General features: G+C 34.3%; 1 protein-coding gene across 1 annotated transcript in view; it reads left to right on the top strand.

The window, feature by feature from the left end:
- Positions 1-365: 365 nt before the first annotated feature.
- The window catches only part of LOC147078306 (acyl-CoA Delta-9 desaturase-like), a 108,155-nt gene continuing 84,706 nt past the window's right edge, over positions 366-23,814 (top strand). Inside the window, exon 1 of the mRNA XM_085958425.1 lies at positions 366-491. The gene's annotated coding sequence lies outside the window, so the exon portion shown is untranslated. The remainder of the gene's footprint in view (positions 492-23,814) is intronic.

Raw genomic sequence — 23,814 nt, forward strand, 5'->3', positions numbered from 1 at the left:
TACTATATTACATAAAACGTGTTTTATTTTAGTTAGAACAATGCCTTTTTGCGCAATTCGAACTCAGCTTTAAGTAATAATATTGTTCAAAAGTGAATCCATAATGACGTGTTGATTTAATTTGTTATTAGCAGTGATACATACCAAAATTAAGAAAAATATCATTCGTTCATCAAATGTTATCCACAGGGATAACAAATTCTCAATAGATACAGTAAACCGTTTGGTTGTTAATAGACAAACTAATACAAATTGTTACGAGGAAAGTAGATAAGCGACGTGTAACGCCGTGCAACGTTATACTGTCAGGAAAATGTGCAAAACGGTGCGCGCGCTTATTCCAAACGTACCGACAACGTGCCGACGAGTGAATCATGAAGTCCGTGCGTAAAGGTTCAGTTTTGTTTGCGATTGTGATGTCACATCGGTGCGAAGTTTAATATCGTTATCTTTAGTCACACACTTGACAGTTTTACACGTTGTTTTGACAGGTGAGTGATTCTTTTATATTTGTGTTTTTTGTTAAAAATATCGTTTGAATTTCGAACGATTTTCGTGGATTAATTTAATGGCCACCTTTTGTTCTTGCTTGACTGACGACGTAAATTTGACAATTTTTTGACAACGGTTTTACATCATGTCAAATTCCCAAACCTCAACGTAAATTACATTTAAATGTAGCGAGATTCAAATTTTAAAATTTTATTTAAAACTTCGTATTATTACGTTTACTTCTATCATTCGTAATGTAACTAATCTAAAAGTCTATCTGTTTTAACCACACAGTTAAGTTAACGGTTCATAATAATTATGATTAGGCACTAATTAGAAAGTGGTCAGATGCTCCGTTGTTATTTGCCGGTATTTTCATTTAATTTATGTACCCATAAACAGTATTTCTGTAACGTACTTCCTCATTCATTGCTGTTTCCATGTTTTCACAAATCCTTGTTGACGAACATGGACAGATTTATACCATTTTATTATACCAATGCACTTCAATTTCTTTTTCTTTTGACGTCACCATGAAAATTGGACCGAACGCTTCAGAATTTTGTGATCACGCGACACAAACTAATGGTGACACCTGCTTGAATAAATTAATTAATGGTGGTAATTGAATTTCAATTCTAATTTATTTAAGTTTGTACTATATTATACTATACAATTTGAAACAGTAGGTACAACATTATTTAATTCATTTAGAATTAACCGTTACATACCTAGGGACCTACATTAAATCATAACAATTTAAACACGACCTATAGTATACCTACGTCCTGGTTCCGTTGAGAGATTTTTAATTAACTGCCATTGCACAAATACAAATTCACGTCTACGTACTTCGTAGCATTAAATTTAAGGTAAATGTGCCGCAGAGGTGGCCATGAGATTTTACAACTTTCTTTTTAGACCAAACCAAACCTAACCTAACCTGGTCTAACCTACCCCAACCTAATATTACCTCATATAATCTTTGTTTGTGATAATGGTGCATCAAAATGTATGGAAATTTCAAATTTTCAATGAACGATTATTGGATCGAAAAGCCGATACGCCAACAGAAAAATGTATTTATAATAATTGTCTACATAGAATAAACTGTTAACGTAAAAAAAATATAAAAGTTCATGGCCACCTCTGCGGCACAATTACCAAATTTAATTAAAACATGTTTGACTGTTATGACGATTTCTTATAGGTAACCTAGGTACCTAGGTAATTATGTGTTTGTACTTATCTACTGTTATTTCAGATAGGTATGCGTGATTATCTTCGGGTGGTCGTGGGTCCCAGGTTCGAATCCTGGGTCTGGCAAGTACACATATTGTTTTTCAATTTGTGTGTGAGTCAGGGTATGGACCTAATAGGTTGAGCAAGTGGCTGACATCCATTTCTCCTAAAAAACAAAATCTGTTAATACAATCCTCTACTATGTGGAGGCCTATATGATCCTATGAGGATCGGACATGGCCGGAAAAAAATGCGTGATTGTCTTACGCTTGTAACATACAAAATGGTTTGAATCTCAGTGCAGCTACGGAAAATACATTTCAGAGCACAATAATGTGATGTTGCTACACTCGAATCTGCAATGCGAAATGACTACAGTCCTACAAACTTATCTAAAGAACGGTCAAAAATGGAACCACCAACTACCATAGTATGGACCTCATTTTAAAAACGTCATTCGAATGTTAGATTCTGTCTGGTTGCGAGTCTTGATTGGGTAGTTTTCGACAGTGGTTCCCCCATCCATTCTTTTGATAAGTTTGTAGTCTGTAAATGATGTGCCAATGATAATTAATCATTAGCGTCAATAACTTTTATTTTATATATTTATGCTCCGTCTCCACGAAAGAAAGCTTTTTCCCCCAAGTATGTACCTATTACATTTTCACGAAAACGACACTTTATAACGAAAAATGTATAGCCCAGCCAATGACATTGAGCCCAGCTCCAAATAATGATTTGACAATAAATTGGAAATGTCGTGTCCCAATCAATCATAAAATCATATTATAGAGAGATATTACTCGATATTAGCCATGTATTTCCGGAATGCCAAATTGATGCCATGTGAAACGTTATTTTCAGCAGTAGTTATCTAATTTAAAATTGGAAAGTCAACCATTTTGCTACGTCAATTTATTGCTTTTATCCACTGGATTTTAATGATTGCTAGGTATGTAGGACGTATGTACACTTAGTACCGTATTATTAGGTATAACATAGTTATTATTGTCGTCTCTAGCAATTCTTATAGTAGGTAGGTACTACACATTTACCTGATAAGTAGGTATTACAATGAACAATTCTTTTCAATTTACGCCAATATGAACATAAAGCGCGAACCAAATTGAGGTGCATGTCGCGTACTATCACGTGACGTCACAGTAAGCTGCCGGTACGGGAAAAAATGTGTAATGTCATTGTTCTTGGTGTCTAAAATTTTATCAGACTGATGCTCCCATCTCGTAGCACATTTTGAACCTTTAAAGTTTAAACGAACATTGTCAGTTGGCAAAATCTGCCGAAATCACAAAAACAACAATGAGGTCACCTCACGTTGAACCGCACTGCATCGACATCTGCGTGACGTTTTGAACGTTTTTATCGTCTTCTACATGCCTACACTTTTCGACTGTCATGTCGAAACCACGTTTTTTTTGTTTTTAGCGTATGGCACTATGTATTTTCTATAAGAATGTTGTCTATTATCTATGGTCTGCATGTTGGGTTCTGTTCAAAATATTTTCTATGGATGTCATGCCGCAAGTATTTTAACATACGCACACGTAGAAACTGTTAACATTAATTGAAATTAGCATATATTATAGTTGGCACTCTTCATCAGTGTTATTCTTCAGAGATGGTGATCGTTCAAATATTCTGAAAAATGACGAAACCATAGACTAAATTTGTCGCCGCGGCAGCGTGACAGTTAGTAGGCGACATGTAGACGACATGCACCTCAATTTGATCAACTTTATAGTAGGTATGTAGTACCTACAATGAAAGATTGTTTTCAATTCACGCCAATATAAACATAATATTATTATGTCAACTTTTCGAACAAACTCTCATATCTTCATTTTAAATAGAAGTTCGAAATTCAAAAAATGAAAATTGTGAACAAACTACACAAAATGACAGCGATTCCTAGTATTTAGGAAGCTTGCAAATTTTTTCCACTGTATGGACACGTTTTAGATTTTTTTGTAGATTTTATTTAGAAATGATTATATTATGTGTTATGGATGCAAGAATCAACTGTTGGGATTTATGAGTTGGTTTACTGTTAACAACTTTACAAGATAGAACAACGTCGTACCCCGTTTACACGTGTATGGATTTACTGTTGGCAGTAGGAAAATGTATGGGTAAGGTAAACATGTATTATCCTGCAGTTGGCAAGATTGCATGCATGAATGGGTTGGGTTTTGAAGGTTCTGAATTTTCATGTGACAGTAATTGTTTTTCGATCTGCGCCTGCGCAGTAGTGGCGAACCTGCCGGCAAAAAAAACGAATTTTCAGGTTGACCGATTTTCAGTAGATGTCAAATAGTATCTACGAAATAATACCATAAAATGAAAACATCGCGTCTCGCTCACTCTTAAAGAATGAATTGGAGAGATATTCAGCACTTTTACGTGTAAACAGCTATTGTCACGATAGTTTAAAATTAAAATAAGCACTTTTGCCGCCAGTAAATCCATGCACGTGTACAGGCGCTATAATACTATTCGGCTATTCATATGTGTATATGTAAATAATATTTTAAATATTACGATGTTAATTCTGGATAATAATTATAAAACCAGTACCACAGGCGAAAATAAACGTGTGAAAGAGGCTACTAAATTTATAAAAATAATTAAAGCTTCATAATTTATTATTTCAATGTTATTGTAATGTTACAGAATCTGTGTGTGTAGAGTGAATTTGCAAAAATCGCTAACTGAAAAGGCACCAACGACCGCCCCTTAATTTGGCCGCTTGTTTGCGAACATAGGGGGAGCGGTGCCCCTGCTACTGGGACTGTTATTGTAGGAGTAAATGGGTCGTAAAACGTATCTGTCTCCCTATTTCGTTTATAAATTCTTTTATTAAATACGTTCTAGGTAATTACCTAATAAATTTACGTAGGTATCAGATTGATTAATGTGTACCTACGTCATGTTACATGCATGGAATGTGAACCTTTATCATACATCAACATCTTCAGCCATCGTCCACCCACCGCCGAATGAAGGCAGCCCTTAGCTTATGTATTTTCGGTCATTTTCCTTACACTGATATTCGTTTCTGCCAAAATAATCAATTCGTAAACTATGCGTCGTGCCTAAGTATGACAACTCTGTACAATGTAGAATGTACATCATCACCTCAATATAAATACAATTATGTAACTTGCTTTGTGCTATTATATTACAGAATCTGAGACATCATTTCCTTCTCAACGTAATGCAGATACTTGAGTACTAAATTGGATTTGAAAAAAAAATGGGTAATTGCCTACATAACCCTCATTACCTAAATACAACAAGGTATACATATTTATACACAGTTAGTTACCTACTGAAAATAACCTAATGTTTCGAGATTTGTTGCTTACTTTATACCCTTTATACCTTATTTCCTAGTACAGACCTACATCTACCTACATACACCTCCCCTAAACAAATGTATAAACGAATTGTTTAAAAGTTGTTTACAAACAAACATTACGTATTAAAACTTGATAAATATTTTTATACAAATGCCCACGTTTTTTTTTCTATTCCGCCGCGGGTGGAAAATGTGCAACTGGCAAACAAGCAAGTGTGGACATGTTGGCAGAAATGTTTTTGCTCTCACCGGAAGTTGGTAGCGATGCGTGGTCTCTTGTAGTGTTATTATCAGAGGGTTGGAGCTTGGAGCGGACCCTTTTTTGAGTTGCTCCGCTCCTACTTGGTCCAGATCCGCTCCAGGGTCTGCTTCGCTTCGGGTAAAAAGTTAAAAGTAATAGATATTATATGTACGCAAATGTTAACATTTTTTAATAAGTACTTAAGTAGTTTTTAAATAAGGTTTATTATTGGTACCTACTTTTCATTATTAATTCTATTTAACAAAATTTCGGACAGCAAATTGTCTTTCATTATCTGCCTCTTCTGTCAAAAAAATGAGGTTATTTATAACTTCCAACATAAATTATTTTTTTTAATTAATTAAGAATTAAATTTCCCAACAATATCAAAATTTTTGAGTTGTAGTATTAGAGTGACGATAGACAATAAATATAAATTTATATAATAATAAAATAGTTTTGACTATGTACCTGAAGTACCTATATTATAAAATATTTCTTCAATGACCTTATTCTGTAAACAAATATTACCTATTGGAAAAAAAAAGTTGGTATGAACTGTTTATATTAGATAGGTAGGTAAATACTAATTACTTTCCAATTCATTGCCGATTTCATACTTTAATTCCTGAATAGCAACATTGAAGGGCAATGTCATGGTTTGTGAATATTGTTGCTATCTGCATAATAGTTTCCAACCTTTGTCTAATTTCAATTCAATGTACGATTTTAAACTAAAATAATAACGTTTATTTCCTAACTTAAGGCCCCGATCGACAGACATGCAGATTTATGCGAGTAAAGTCGAAATACATAATACCTACCTACCTAATTACAAAATCGATTTTTTTTGAAAACGGGTTACGGCTCGCCAAAGTCGTGTGCCTACCGGAACCAAAAAAAATATTGAAAAATCCCTCTGTGGTTTCCCTATCAAAATTGCTGTTGTAGCTAATACGTACCATTTTTTATACAAGTTCAATGAACTGTGTCTCTATCTCTTCGTACTTTATACCAGTGCTCCGAAACCTTTTCTCACCCATGGCACACCAAAGGTATTCCCAGAATTCCGCGGCGCACCACAGGTAAAACAATTATACATCAAAATATGGACCCCACATGATGAAGCGGGCCCCTACCTATCGCTAAGGTTAAAGACAGTGTAAAGTAGGTAGTGTTTTTCAAATGGTGTTCGAGGTAAAATTAATTGTATTCATTGTATGTTTAGCTTTTTTTGTATTTATTAATACAAACACTCACCAATCGCATATTTAAAAATATTAGTATCAGCGTAGTAATATGCAGGCGACTTTTTTTTAACCATTAGAGAAAATGTGTAATTTTTTTTCTCACTTATCTGGTTGATCTACCACACCCCCCTGAGCCTGGCCCTCCAGTCTATAGCTCTGACGAAAGAGAAACCCGAAGTTCTTATCACCCGTCAAGTATGACTGCTTATCATTTTCAATTATAGCTGGAGATGAAAAAAGTTTCTCACATAGGTATATGTCGTATAAAATGGGAGCTGAACTGCGATAGCCTTGTCGGAAATCCGAGGATATTCTTTATTAACCGAAATCCAGAAAATACCCAATGGAAGATCGGCGAAATTCATTTTTAGCGTCACGTCGTTCCTCAATTCAACAAAATTCCTCACAAATATAATTATAGTGCTTCTATAGAATTTCCGGCATTGGTTGCAAAAGGGTTTCGAATCCAGTCGTATTGATTGTATGAAAGTAATGATGAAATTTCTTTTGCAGCAAAGTTATAAGTTTTTGGGCCTGACCCAAAATTCATTGCTTGTTTTCAATGGTAGTGAATTTATTTAATATCCCTATGGTAGTGAAGCATATCAATATATTTTCATTCTGACCTTGCATTTTTTTTTATTAATTTTATTCAGGTGCTCAAATATATTACCAGCCATGCACGCAAATTTAGCCATTAAGTAAGTATTGTATAATATACAAAATTATTTGCATTTTTTTGACACAATGCGCCGCGGCACACCTAGCATTCATTGTCTCACGGCACACCAGTGTGCCGCAGCACACCGGTTGCGGAGCACTGCTTTATACGACTATGGGGTCATTTGGTTAGTTTCACTTTCTTATGTTTAGGCCTTATTATTGACACAATTACTATCGAATCCTGGGTCTGGCAAATACACATATTATTTTTCAATCTGTGTTTTTAGTCAGAGTATGGAGCTAATAGGTTTAGCAAAAATCTAAAAAAAACAAAAATCTGTTAATACAACCCTCCACACTGTGGAGCTCCATATTATAATCATATTAGGACCGGACGTGGTAAAAATAAGAAAATTGATTCCAGTTAAATTATGTGCAAATCATTTTCCCACAATGAGATTTAAAAAACCCATTGCATTAGTGTTTCTTTTAATCGAGTGTTATATTGAACATACATAATTTGAAAACACTTCTCAGTAATATTTACACAATAAATACGACGCCCAGCAGGGTTCGAACCATCTCCCGTCTGGATTCGCACTCATATGCACTGACCACTAAGCTATACGTCTAACTATCTAATTGCGACGAAGTTGACATGTGGTTTTTAGAATACTGTCTGAAGCGCTTTCTAATTTACTGTTTTATATATTTACAACGAACCATTATTTAGATGAACAATTGTGTAAAATCGCAAATAACAGTTAATAGATACATCATACTGTGTTTCCCTTCGGATATTACTTTACTTTACCCCCTCTGACTGCCAAACGGCCAATGGCCGATTGACACCTTTTTCCGTGTCGAACTAAAAAGCATAGTCGCTTTAAATAACATTGCCATATTGTTGGACGCCACGATAAAAATCTTTTTACCTTCATAAAACTATTGTATTGTAATCCAAAATGTCTATCTCTCTATTATAATTCCTCTTTGGTTATATTTTTCTTTTCTTTTCCATTTCTCTGAGAAACCTACTTTTGGAACAACATTATACCCCAGAAAATTAATTAACCATAGATTTTGTAGGTAAATTATTATCATACTTGACAGCCCCAATTCACATTTTGAGACTATTCATAACAGAAACCTAAAATTCTAAAAATAATTATGCTAAGCTGAACCTAAGTATACTAATATTCAAGGTGTTAATAAACTTTAATTGCGTTTTTCCGAAAGTTTTCGTTTTGGAGATAGTGTCGTCTATCTCTCAGATACGGATATGCAAACAAAAAACCGAAAATTATTTCACTACCTGTAATAGCAGTGGCGAAAGGTGGAGGTAGGCTGTTAAGATCTGCCACAAATAGTGCACACTAAACTTTGTCAGTCGTACGAATAAGACTACAATTTATAGACGGTGTTGATTAGTTTTTAAAATTCAATTAAACACTGCGAAAACCATGCCATAATAGATAATAGTCACAAACTACTCGTCTATCTATAAAATACCGAAAATTATGCAATTAAATCATACATAACTTTGGATATTTCATAGATAGAATAATATTTTTTATCTATAGTTTAGTTTAGGCAGGGCTTAATGAATTTAAAAAAAAATTAACCAACAATATGTTTAATATGAGTATTCTTAATTCAACGAAAACAAATGAGTATGGATAAAAAAGTGTGTACAATTTTGTAGTATCGCCCGAAGTATACCAAAACTATTGTGGTTTGGTTTAGGCAGAGTTTAAAGGATTTCTAAAAACTAACCAATACCATCTGTAAATTTTAGTCTTAGTTCAATAAAAACAATTACGTATGACTTACAAAGTTTAATGTGCACTATTTATGCTGGATTTTAACAACCTACTTCCACCCTTCGCTACGACTATATAGGTAGTAAGTATATATGTTATATACATTTGGTTCAAAATAAGTAGAACACAAATTTCGCTCGTTTTAATACATTGTTGACAATGTTGTTTCGTGACTGCCGTCATTATTGGTAACCTAGGCAACACAAATTACCTAGTTTGGTAAAATTGCGTTTAGGTAATTCATCATGATCGCACTGACCATTTCTTTTTTCGACTAAGTACTCATTCGAAGTAAAATGAAATTGCCCCCGGGCTTCAAGAGAAATTCAAATCTCTTTTTAATTTGACGCAGCCTTAATTTTGTTTTATCGTGGTATTCAGCAACAAAGAAAAATTACGCTCGAATAACATAATCCAATATACCTACTTAGATAGGCACGCAGTCTGTACTAAATTTTATATTTTATTACATATTTAAAAGTTGAATTACATATCGTGAATTTTTAAAACTTTATTACAATTTTTCTTTTAGTGGCAACATTCTGTGTATTTTTCGCAGCGCTATTATAAAACAAAAGCGCATCAGTTTCGTTTTTCTTTGCACATATTGTGATCTTTTGTTATGAAAATCATGAGTTCTTTTTTTAAATTCTTTGTTTTAAGTTATAGCGGGCAAATACCTATCTAGTACTAAAATAACTAACGCGTTGCAGATTGATATTACAGGTCTCTGCATTACCATTTTATCAGAATCTGTGTACCTAACTTGTTATGATTCAATTAAATTAAATTTGACGTTTTGAAACATATCAATCAACCAATATTGTTTATTATTATGTAATAATATGACTAATTAGAATAGACTTTGCTCGTGTAATGTTATAAAATAACCATAATATACTTACATGCTAATCTCTCACCGCAATATATTCCATTTACCGCAATACTATTTAGTAGATAAATTATATTTTTTTGGTTTATACCTAATAAGTGAGTAATTAATCATTAGGTAATTATCATATAATAACGTGTAAAACAGACTGACAAAAATCTGCTCACAAACAAAAAATAAACATTGTGTAAAAACTGTTTAAAAAAATGTATAATTCTGTTGTAGATGGAACTACAAATGCACTGATAAACGAGCAGGATATGGCCATCTTTGCTGGAAAATTTGTTCCCTTAATAAACGCGTGTTCTCGTGAAATCGTTGATTAAAGCAGGCAAATTTAATTTCATAGAATTATTTTCTAGGTGTAGATATGCGTTGAGTTTCAAATGATTCTGCATTTGTGTGGCAGCTTTTACAAACCATTGTATAATTTGTTTGCGGGCATATGTATTTTGGCTTGGACTGTGGACTTGACTTTACCTACTCACTAATATTAAAGAAAATTAATAATCACCATGACAAACAAAATAATAATTGACCGCTTCGTTTCACCGAAAATAACATTTAGTAATACGGATTAGATTAGCTTAAGTATATTTTATAATAATTGTGAAGAATCCGGCTTTACAGTAATTTAAATGAGTCCATAGACTTTTCTTCTTATCATTACCTTGATAAGACAGTAACCACACATTAAACAACGAAATGATTTTTAAAACTCCGGAATTAAATTGTGTAGCTAATAGTTTTTGTCTCATCCCGGATCCCAGAATGTCAATAATATTAATCCCGGGTTTTCAATCAATCAGTAGCGAAGGGTGGAGTTAGGATGTTAAGATCCGCCATAAATAGTGCACATTAAACTTTGTAGTCATTCGTATTTTTTTTTTATTGAACTAAGACTACAATTTACAGATGGAATTGGTTAGTTTTTTAAAATCAATTAATTCCTGCCTAAACCAAACCTTAATAGTTTTGGCATATTTTGGGCGATACGACAAAATTGTGCACACTTTTTCATTCATAGGTACTTATTTGTTTTCGTTGGATTAATAATGCATATATCACACATATTGTTGGTTGGTTTTTTTTAATTCATTAAGCCTTGCCTAAACCAAACTATAATAAATCAAAAATGTTATTTTATCTATAAAATATTCAATATTATGAATGATTGAATTGCATAATTTTATATATTTTATAAATAGACGAGTATTTTTTGACTATTAAGTACTATTTATTTTTATTTTTTTTAATTATTAATAACCATGTCCTTGCTTTTTCGTACAAGGTTCGTACAAGTGTTTTTGTCATGACCGGGAATCGAACCCAGAACTGTCGGGTGGAAGGCCAGCGCCTTACAAACTGCACCACGAGAGCCGCCTATTAAGTACTATTATGGCTTGGTTTTCGCAGGGCTTAATTGAATTTTAAAAACTAACCAACAGCATCTATAAATAATTGTAGTCGTATTTCAATGAAAACAAATACGTATGACTGACAAATTTTAATATGCACCATTTATGGCGGATCTTAACAGCCTACCTTAAGAGCGTACATAAATGAAACGGCAAATAATTTGCAACACTGTGGAACGAAATTTTCGCCGCGTTGCCATTCGGAGAGGGATAGTCGACCTGTTCGCACGTCAATTTCTTTTGTGATGGAGTCGGATGAATATATTATTAAATCGTGTAAAAATGACTAAAAAACGTTCCGCATGTACTTGAAAAAGAAAACATGTCAGTAAATATACTATTATTATTACGAATATAATAATGAACATAACATAAAAACGACGCATGTTGAACTTTTATAACAAATTATATTTCGTTCGGCTTGCTTCATTTGCACCCGCGACCCGAAATCCGCGCATCGCCTAGTCACGATCTTTTTAGACCATGCCTCTTAAACCTTCGCCACTGCAATCAATCTGTTTCAGTAGGGTTGATGTCTGGTTTTCTATTTTTGGTTTTGATTTTAAGTATTGGTCCTCGGCTTTTCTCACTACAGTAATATGGTTCTCAACAATCTGTAGAATTTATTAGAAATATATGTCATTACGATATCCTGTATTTTCTCATCAATTGAGATTTCTTAGAGTTATATTGAAATACTATAAAAGAGCATTAACTGTAAACGTCACTGATTTAAATTTGACAATGGCAAAAATGGCGTTTTTTGTAGGTACCTAGGTACATGATACTATTATCTTCGTGGTTATGATACTTTTTTCAAATATTTCTTTTGTGGTCAACAAGTGCATTGTAGACTTAATTTGTGTTTCCTACCGTATATTTATATTGTATAATAATATTCCTTAGACTATAGATATTCCGTTTTTTGTACTTTGCAGTTTGGATTTTGACTAAGTAGTAATTTTGGAGAAATTAAATATTTAGCGTACTACATTTGCAATGATACATTATGTATTTTGTAATGATTTAATGTTTTTTTCTTTTCATCACACATTACGAAAATCCACGCATATTACGATGTTTTTATATCTATGTGTACTAATATTTAAGGTAGGTACATACCATAATTAGGTAGGCATTTACATGTAATCGTACGTACCTAACTATCTTCTTATAATATGTGAATTTAAATTTCTGGAAACATTAAAAGGATCAATCAAGGCCATGAACAGTGTAGACGTAGATATATAACTGCTATTTTACGAGAATGGGTAGTTAGCTACCATGGCCCACACAAAGGGGGGGGGGGGCTGACAGGGCTCTAGCCTGGGGCCCCGAGCTCAGGAAGGGCCCGGCGTAGCGAGTCGACAACACAACATCGCTATAGATTGGTTTGTCGAATATCCGTTTTTGTCGAAATCGATCTTTCAATGCAAAATGATTTTTTGTATCTAAATGAACTAGAACCATCCTTTTCTTTAAATTGATTTGTAATGAAAACAGCATTCATTTGCTGTAAAAACGACAATTTAAATACCTCCACGTATTTAAATATAGATAATGATATTTGTTTTTTGTCTCCTGAACATTTGACTTTTGGTCTATTCGACAAACCAATCCTACAGCGACGACAAGTGATATAAACACACATCACAAATTCTCTCTAATAGTAAAAAAAAGTCGACTGCGGCGCTATTTTTCTTCAATGATGTTATTATTTAAAATAATGTGATTGTACGATACAAATTTTAATTGCTTATCGGTGCTCGCCAACTCCATAATTCAAATGGATGTATTGAAATATGCAAAAAAAACACTAAATATACACATTAATTTTACCGCGAACACCATTTGGAAAATGCTATTGTGTCACACTGCCTTTATCTTTAGTGATAGATAGGGGGCCCGCCAATGATCCTAGCCTGGTGGCTCGCTTCAGGATGTGGGGGCCATGTTAGCCACTGTGGATTGGAATACACACATTACATGAAACGATAAATCGTTTAATTCCTCGTACCTGTGATTCTTCAATCAGTAGCCATTATCGGAAACAAGGTCTGGTAAGCTATAGATACTCCTCGTTCCTTCTCTATCAGACTGACGGGGAAGCGATACCCACATGCTACCCAGTAGCGAAGGGTAGAGGTAGGCTGTTAAGATCCGTCATAAATAATACACACTAAGCCTAATCAGTCAAACGTATCTGTTTTCATTGAACTAAAACTGCAATGTGTAGATAGTGTTTGTTAAAATTTTGTTTAAATATAAAATAAATATAAATGTGTAAATAGTTTGTTTACCTATTCCAAGCCACAGAAAATAATAGTCAACTTTGTTTTTCTATAAAACATTTAAAATTATTCCATTAAACCATACATAACTTTATGTATTTTATAGATATAAGAATATTTTGTATCGATTATGGTTTGGTCAGGCAGGGCTAAATAAATTAAAAAAAAAAACTAACCAACGCCATCTGTAATATTATGTATTCTTAATTCAACGAAAACAAATAATTATGACTGAAAAAGTATGCACTATTTTTATCGGATCGCCCATAGCATACCAAAACTATTCTGGTTTGGTTTAGGCAGGATTTAATTGAATTTTAAAAACTAACCAACACCATCTATAAATTGTAGTCTTCGTTCAATGTAGACAAATAAGTATGACTGACGAAGTTTAGTGTTCACTATTTATGTAGAATCAAAACAGCCTACCTCCACCCTTTGCCACTGATGTTACCCCACCTGTATCCCCAAACCGTCCCTTTCATTGAATATCAAATATACGACTTCCTGCTATATTTTATGATGTCTAAACGTCGCAATGTGCGGAGAGCCTTAGAAAAAAATATAATTTGATTGAGGATGTCCTATTTCGACAATCGTTTATTTTTTTGTCACCCACTGATCTGTTATTGAAATGGGAAATAGGTAGCCAGTGACAGTGAAAATATGTATAGTTTGCTGTAAGTCATAAATTTCCCACGTAGCTAGACAGGAAATTGTACCAGTGATTATGACTGCATTAAACAGCTGATTAGAATACAATGTGAACAATGAAAGTAATTTTAACTTTGTGGGCATATCAATGTATGCACACATATCCGGAAATAACCAGGTATATGACTATCTATCATTTACTTATAATAAGACATACGCTTCCATAATAATATCATCAAATACATTAGCGAAATAGGTCAAAGACACGAACGCAATTTTTTAATAACCACTATTACAGTATAGGATCGGACAACCTGGAGAGACTGGTAGTTTTGGGTAGCCTCCAGGAAAGGCGAAGCAGAGAAAGAGCGTCTGCGCGATGGAGCGACCAACTGAAAGAGCTGACTGGGGGCACCATCCATTCTGCCCTGAGAGAAGCGGAAGATCGAGAAGGATGGAAAGTCTTGGTCGCTCAAAGGATGGCGAAATTTAAATGTGGTCACGATCCTCAGCCATGAGTGCACGACCAAGAAGAGAGATTATAGTGGAGGACGTGTTGGTACATACTTTTTATGTGCATGGGGCATTTAAGGCTATACTTCAGCTGGGGCACGGTCTAAAACGATCGTGACTACACGACGCGAAGATTGTGCAAACGACGCGTGCAGAACAAAACATAATTTGTCATAAAAATTCAACGTGCGTCCATTTAATGTTATGTTTATTGTTCTATTACTAATAATAATAATATATTCATTGACATGTTTTCTTTTTCAAGTAAATGGGTAACGTTTTTAGTCATCTTTAGACGATTTAAGAATTAATTCCCCCGTCGCCATCGCAAAACAAATTGATGTGTTCACAGCTCGACTTTCGCTCTCCGATTGCCAGCGATTCTGAAATTTCGTTGCACCTATAGTTGAAAATTATTTGCTGTTTCACTCAAGTATGCTCTTAAGCAACACCAGCATGAGACAAAGCAAGAATTAGTTGGAGCGGTGTCAAGCGAGAGAAAGCGATATAACCGTAACAATAATCGCCATTCGTAATTAATGCGCAATAGGAGAAATCGCATTTGCACATGTTCAATGCCAAATAGTTAAACTATAACACAAAGATTAACAATAGGTACCTAATACCACAAATAGTTTATTTTTAACCAAATTCATACCATATATTGTAACCTTCCGTCTAAGGACCGCGTTGCGAAATTTCAATGGCGATAGTGCCCATAGAACGCGTCGAGCGGGCGAAGTCGGCGTATGAAGCGTTTATTCATAACCATAATCACACGTCTCTTGCCGCGCATTACCCTTCACCTATGTAATAAGCGGCCCAAGCAGCACAAAATAATTATTATTACAGCGTCTCTCATAACAAAGCAATAAAAATATTATATTATTTCGGGGCTTGTAATTAATATTTACGATGACATTATTCAACCAGCGAAATATAGGACACGGAATAAAATTAAACAATGACTTCTCTGTTATTAAATAATGACTTCTCGCCCGTCGAACGACGACGCTTCGAGCAGCGTGATTTTGGTAGCCGTGTTCAATGAATGGACTTCTTTGTATTTTCATTAAATCGTATCGCCGAGAAGCGAAAAACGGTGACTCATGCGGCAGGCGGGGCACAAGGCATCGTCAAGTCCAGTGTGCGCTGGCGTATTTGATTACGTTGTATTTTCGATGATTTACGCGCCACTTGTAGAAATTTTGCGCGAGCGCCGCACTCGCTGCGTCAATGGGCTTTATGCCTAAGGTTTGGAGTATAAGAAAAATCGAAACTATCATGTGGTCATTTTTTATTATATTTATCCACACCTTTTACATTCTTCCAGGAATATTACCAATACATTTTAATACGGTTATACATTACAGAATGCGGGAGAGCTAAAAGTATGACTAAATATCGCTCACAGTCTCCAGACAACAACAATGACATGGTTTACATTTTAAAATCATATATTTATCATTTTATCACATGGGCAAGAAACTGATAAAAAAAAGTTTCAATTTGCTGACAATGTTTTATTCTCGTACAAACCGCGCGAAATTTAAAATTTATAAAAATTAAATCAGCATATTGTGTATATAAAATTATCCCAATCATAATTATTATTCATCAGTTTATAAAAACCCTGCCGATACAATAGTATTATGTCATGATTAGGGATTCCAATCCCGGGATCCCGAGCTATTTTCGATACATATGAATCCCGGGATTGATAAACATAATCCCGGGATTTCGGGATTGATTTTTTTATCAATTTTTATGGAAAATATAATAAAAGCGAAAATATAACAGAAAAAATACTTTTAATAAAAAATAAATACATTAGAAATAAACTGAGTTTGAATGAAGCTTGATTTATACCATGTGTAGGTTGCCGATTCATTTTATTTTTTCACATAAATTATTAAAAATGGAAAGATTGGAAAAAAACAATGCTTCGCACTTTTAACAAAGTAATTTCACCACGATATCATACGTTTTACGGCGGTTTCATATTTGGCTGACTAATTAGATTTATGAAGCGGAAAGGCCATAAGAACGCCATGATTATTTGCTTTACTATTTTATATCTCGCTAATCCATTCAATAAGTCTTTACTATCAGAAACAGCAATCTCCTATTAAATTCACATTATTATTTATATTACAATATTATTTACTACGTTAAACTTGTGTATTTCCAAGATTGAACGTATACCATATTAACAATAAATGTCTTAAATAGTATAAATTATACTAGATTTATTTTTGACCGATTTTATCAATGTTATTTGTAAATATAAAAATTTTGTATTAACAATGGAAAAAATGCCAATCCCGGGACCAGTCCCGGAATCCCGGGATTGTTAAATTGTAATCCCGAAATCCCGGGATCAGAATTTTGGCTCGGGATTGGATTCCCTAGTCATGATGGTGCCAGTATTTTAAATGTTCGTGAAAGAATTATATTTTTGTGAGCATGCACCGTATATCTCGTCCATTAATAAGTCAATGCTATGTACTTTACTAATCGATATAGGTACAACAATTACGACGATCAAGCGGATGCATTATTTTAAACATTGTTTAAAATTTGCTTAAAATATGCATGTTGCTTATGACTATCGATTTACATAATCCATAATGCAATGAATATTCCATACTATTATCGAAGTTATATTTACAATGTCATTGTCAGGGTGTCAGGGTCTAGGGATGTCATATCGATACATATTCATACTTCGTATCGGTATGATTTAGGTTTAGATACCTACTTACAGAAGCTTTTTAAACAAGTGCACATGAGAAAAAATATTGATGAATCGAATTAAAACCTTCATAAAAGTAAATGAATTGAAAGTAAATTATTGTTTTCGCTCAACTACAACATCACCACGCATGCCTACACTGCGTTGTAGTTCTCCAGTTTTGAAAACCCGGTGTGGAAGCGTCTCTATTAAAGCACCCAAGCCATGTTAGCATTAAGGCCCACCCACATTGAGGTGCATGTCACGGTGCTTGTCGCCTGCTGTTATGGGCTACCGCTACGGGGGAAAAGTGTGTAATGTCATTGTTCTTGGTGTTTACAATCTTATCAGACTGATGCTCCCATCCCGTTGCACACTTTGAACCTTTAAACGAACATTGTCAGTAAAGTTGGCAAAATCTGACGTAATCATTATAAGAAGAATGCGCGCACTTCACTGCATCGGCACCTGCATGATTTAATGAACGACAATTGAACGTTTTTATCATATTCCACATGCCAACACTTTCGTCTGTCACGTCAAACTGTCAATTGACGTTCTTTTTTGTTTTTAGCAGTTGGAACTATGTATTTTCTATGATAATGCTCTCTATTATCTATGGTCAGCAGGCTGTGTTCTATTATCTATGAATGTCATGCCGCATGTATTTTAACGTACGCACACGTAGAAACTGTTAAAATTATCAAGAATGATTAATAATAATTCAAATTACTAACATATTATAGTTGGCACTCTTCATCAGTCATTATTCAGTGAATTTACGAGATGGTGCACGTTCAAAATATTCTGCAAAATGACGAAACCATAGACATTTTTATCGCCGTGAGTTCTCGTGCACATGCACCCCAATGTGGGTGGGCCTTTAGAGTTTTTGTGGGCTACCATTCCTCCATCCGTACGATATGCATATTACGATATATAATATTATCAGCATCAATTCAATAAAGATTCCCCACTTTAGGTTGTAGGGCGTCTGTCTTAGAAATTGTGAGTACAGGTTCGATTCCCACATCTAGAAAAAATACATGTTGTTTTAAAAAAAATGCAACATTTTACTGCGAATGTGACGATCTCTTCATGTTTCAGTTTCAGTATTATATTACTATTTTTGTCTCTCATGTGCTCCTCTTTCCCATGATGTAAAGTCAGTCAAAGCACACTAGAGTGCGTGATGACCTCAGTCTTGGGTAACTACTTCTGAAACATTACCATACATAAACAACTGGTAATACTTCACATTAAATGCAGGGCCTCGCGATACGCTCGATTAATACCGGGTGTAGTGTGGGGCAATTTGGTTTTAAGTTGCTTATATTATTTTGTGTTGTATTTTATCCAGGACAGCAAACGGCTAAAGAACATAATTCTATAAATAACCTGTCCAAATAGTACTTTCTTAATTGTATATTCATTTTGTTGTTTTGCTTCGTTCGAATTTTCGAACAAATTTCGAACAATTCGAAAACACCATCCCCTGACTACCGGAATTTAATGTCTTAAATTTGAATTAGAAATACTTTAAATGTCACATCACGAAACTTAGGACCTGCAGTGGGTCTATTCTATGCTTATCGACCGCTAAAGTGATAAAGTGAAAAATATTATCAAACTTAGGGTAGGTTTGTATCAAAATATTAGCACTTATTGTAACAATTACACGAAGCCGGTTTTTATTGTTGCAATAAGTGCTATATTTTAACAGCACCTATCTTGCTGCTGTTAAAATATAGCACTTATTGCAACAATAAAAACCGGCTTCGTGTAATTGTTACAATACGTGCTAATATTTTGATACAAACCTACCCTAAGTTTGATACTATTTATCAATTTAGTGTTCGATAAGTATAGAATAGACCCACTGGTATACAAAATTCAACATAAATACTTAATATTCAAAATATCAAGAACTTTTAATGTTCTAAATTTGAAATATTACTTTTCTTATAAAGTTATGATTTTGGAACGAATCTATATAGAGAATCCGTAGTGACGTTATTGTCCATACAATATAACAGTGAATAGATGGATAATATACTATACTTTACTTCTACATGACTGCGGGTTTTCAGTGTTTTCACTATCGCTATACTAATGCAGATATCGTGTTAACTTTTCTGCACCATTTTTCCAATACAGCCGTTATGATTTATCGGTACGTAAAATATTGGAAGCTAAGTGGCACTTACTTAAGTAATAGTTCTATTTTCTAAAAATAGTACTAAAGTAGTTAGTTACCTGATATTTTAGCAACCTACCGTATTACAAAAAGTGACTTTTTTAATAATACGAATAATATTTTTCACATTAAAAGTCTGTTTATCTGGGAAGTTCGTGTGAACTAATCTTATACAGTTACAACTTATTTTTAACCCGACAATTTGTTTTTAATTTAGTTAACATTTCTGTTTGTTTTGTTAGATTTCCTTATACAACAATTTAGTAAGCGAATTTTAATTCTACGACATACTTACTAAATCGCGTAAATTGACAGGTTTGCGTTAAAAGAACACGTTTTTTTTACAATTTACACATTTTATTCAGATTATCAGATAGCATAAATTATTGAAGCTTCTCACTTTTGACTCACACTAACATTACGTTGAAATGAAAAATATTTTTTCGGTAGCTCTTGCATGCATCGATCTAGATATAAAAATTGATTACATCCTGCGCGCCGCGCCCATTGAGGCCGTCTGTGTTTCCGTTTTTATGTATATATCTCCATTGTATATCCGCGTATGCATATCATACCGTCTGGCTTCTATATTTTTACTGCGTCGGAAAGGTCGACAGGCAATGTATCCGGAAACGTGTACGTATGCATTTCGCCGTATCACACTTAACCGTGGTAATGTTGTATCGGAATTATATTATGGCCGTATATACCGTCCAACCTCTTTGGGTCGTATAGTACTGACAATTCATGTCTAAATAAAACACGGTTCTTCCCGATTTACAGGAAGCTAGCGGCAAACAAAATTTGAAAATAGCCGATACACTGGATTATTTGTTAGGTTTTCATTCTTGAATTCATGAATATTGCCAAAATCAGCTATGAAAATTGAATTAATGTTCATGTTGAATCTAATAAAATTGGAGACGGTCATCTCTTTCCGATATGAAAGCTCATGGCGAACTGTGCCACGGTGAAATGTTTCACTTACAATTTACATGTGACCAACAGGCAAGCGGGGTTGAACGCACCGCTCCGTGGTTAAGGCCAGATAGGCAGGTGCCTTGCTTGGTGGCTACGTGCTAGGTGGCATATCCTAGTGAACGAACGCACACTATTCTATCGCAATGGCCGCCTGCACGCTTCGCGCCTCGCTACCCGAGTCTCCCGGCGAACCAACGCGTAGGTTATTTTTATTGTGTCACCTGGTGATTTTGCCATTGTCTATGGACTTTTCAAGATGGCGGATGTTTCTTCAGTAATCAGTATGACAAACCGAGGGCTTAGTGTCAAACAACACTATCTACAAAAGTGCAACTTTACAGGAGAGCCAAAAATCGTTATTTTAGATTCTTGTAACTCAACAAGGGAAATGTTTATTTAAAACCTAATGTTAATATTTTATAATTTATTGTGTATTGTACATTTATCTTGCTTATGATGATGTTAAAATTTATAGGGATAGTTTTAAAAAAATATGAAAACAAGGGTAACTTATGAAGTTAGCGTTAAACTTTACTGACGATTTAATAAGAAATTAGAAAAGATTGACATAACGTTGTTTGACTATCATGTAGCCGTAAATGTAAAATAACGTTATCTCAAAAAAAAAAAAAACATAGTAAAACATAGTAAAACAAACACTTTTTTGTAGATAACGTTGTCTGACTTAAAGCACTCGAAACGTCAAACAACGTATATTTTGAGGTCACGCAACAAGTTCGAATTTGCAACTTTCAAAATTTTAAACTTAAATTCTCTGTGAGAAGTAGCTTTCTGGTTAGTTTTGAGAGTGACATATCGTTGTTAACTTGAGCGCTCCCAAATGTTAAATGAATTTGTACCTTACCACGTAGCCTGCAATGTGGCAGTAGTGCTAGTAGACAAGCATAGCATCTAGCTCAGGACTAGCGAAGCACCTGCCTATCTGGCCGAAACCTTAGGGTTTTAGGCGTAGACGCTTAGCCTATTCTATGTTCTATGTTCTTTCTTTATTTATAAATAAACGAATAATTAGTACTCACACAAATAAACTAAAATTAACTTAATTTTTGCTATAATGAGTAGGTATAAAGCGTTAGTATAAAATAGGATTGTCATGGCTTGTATAATTAATCGTAAATAAAAGGACGCTTAAAGTGTCTGTTGGTGACAAAACATTGAGGCGGGTTGCTATTTTGCGTAACTTGTATTATGATTAATGAATTTTTTGATCGATCTTTCTAACCACACCTTTATTCGAAAAATACTGCAGAGTAATTACTGAGTAAAAACTGGGGTAAACCTAGTACACACCTATGTAGGTATTATACATCTTCCCGCAAATAAATACACACAGTATACGAATGTTTTACTTCCGACATTTAAAATCTTTTGTATTTAAAACTGTCATAATTCATTCTCCATACCTACCTCCGCGGATAGAAACTGTGTACTGACAAATTAACAAGTGTGGACATATTTCCGGGATTTTTTTTAAAAGTGTACTCGTATTTGCGTTTTGATGCGAATTATTACCGCGTTTTTATTAGGATATTATTATTGGGATAATAATGACCTACGCGGTTTGCAGAGGTGTGAATGATTCAAGTCGCTCAGACATCAGGACAGATTGATGAGCGTGCGATATCTCCGTATGACCCTAGGTAATAACCCCATGTCCGAACCGTCCCAGAAATATTTACCTATACTGCTACATTCTGCGGTTTGTGGTTGCGTTTAGTCGTTGTTATGGACGGCGGGGCTTACCCGATGTGGCTGTCCAATTTAATTTGATTGCTTTGACAATGCTTGCATGCGGTGAGATCCGTTCGGTTTCTAACTAAATCTTGTGTGGGGGATAATGTTTACAAACAACTATATACCTAATTTGATTGCATGGAGGTGTGGGTAAGTCTGTACTTAATAAGTGACTAAAATATATTTTATTTATGACGCTTTTCCTTACAGACGCTATCATGTTTTTGTAAATCGCGATCAATGGCGTCACTGAATAAAATCTATATTGCAGGACAGCAAAAATTTTGCGATTATTTTCATTATATCTGCCAATGTTATAACTTTACTTATAACCTCAAAACAACTATTTTACATTATTTTTATAATATTATTACATACTACTAACGTCATTAAGACGTATAACTGTCGTTGTTTGTTATAATAAAAATACAAATAAACATGTTTATAGAGATCATAGCAATGACGTAAATTGTTAGTAAACTTGGCAAAATGTATTAGGGTCAAAGCACACTGCGAGTGGCTGTGCGGTGCGCACATGGCGAGGCATATAATCGTTCGTTTCAACATTTCTTTCGCGGAGTGGCCGAAATAATTTAGTGCGGTACCGCGTGTAGTCATGAACATCTCATTATTTTGTTTTATATACGCTAGAATCATTTTTATTTTCATAATTTCCCTGTGCTCTTCTCTCCCCGGCGCTTTGCATTAGAAAGTAACTTTAAACTCAGTCAGAGCTCACTTTGAGCGTAGCAACCTTAGTCCTGGGTATGGAATCCAATCCCGAGCCAAAATTCTGATCCCGGGATTTCGGGATTACAATTAGACAATCCCGGGATCCCGGGACTGGTCCCGGGATTGGCATTTTTTTCCATTGTTAATATTAATTTGTAAAATTCACAAATAAGATTGATAAAATCGGTCAAAAATAAATCTAGTATAATTTATACTATTTAAGACATTAATTATTAATATTGTATATCTACGTTCAATCTTGGAAATACATAAGTTTAATGGAGTAAATAATATTGTAATATAAATAATAATGTGAATTTAATATGAGATTGCTGTTTCTGATAGTAAAGACTTAATGAACGGGTTAGCGAGATTTAAAATAGCAAAGCAAATCATGGCGTACTTATGGCCCTTCCGCTTCATAAATCTAATTAGTCAGCCAAATATGAAACTGCCGTAAAACGTATGAGATCATGGTGGAATTACTTTGTTAAAAGTGCGAAGCGTTGTTTTTTTCCAATCTTTCTCATTTTTAATAATTCATGTGAAAAAATAAA

The sequence above is a fragment of the Rhyacophila brunnea genome, unplaced genomic scaffold (assembly GCF_057557595.1).
Source record: "Rhyacophila brunnea isolate RB1 unplaced genomic scaffold, BYU_Rbru_1.0 scaffold_11, whole genome shotgun sequence".
Taxonomy (NCBI): Eukaryota; Metazoa; Arthropoda; class Insecta; order Trichoptera; family Rhyacophilidae; genus Rhyacophila; species Rhyacophila brunnea.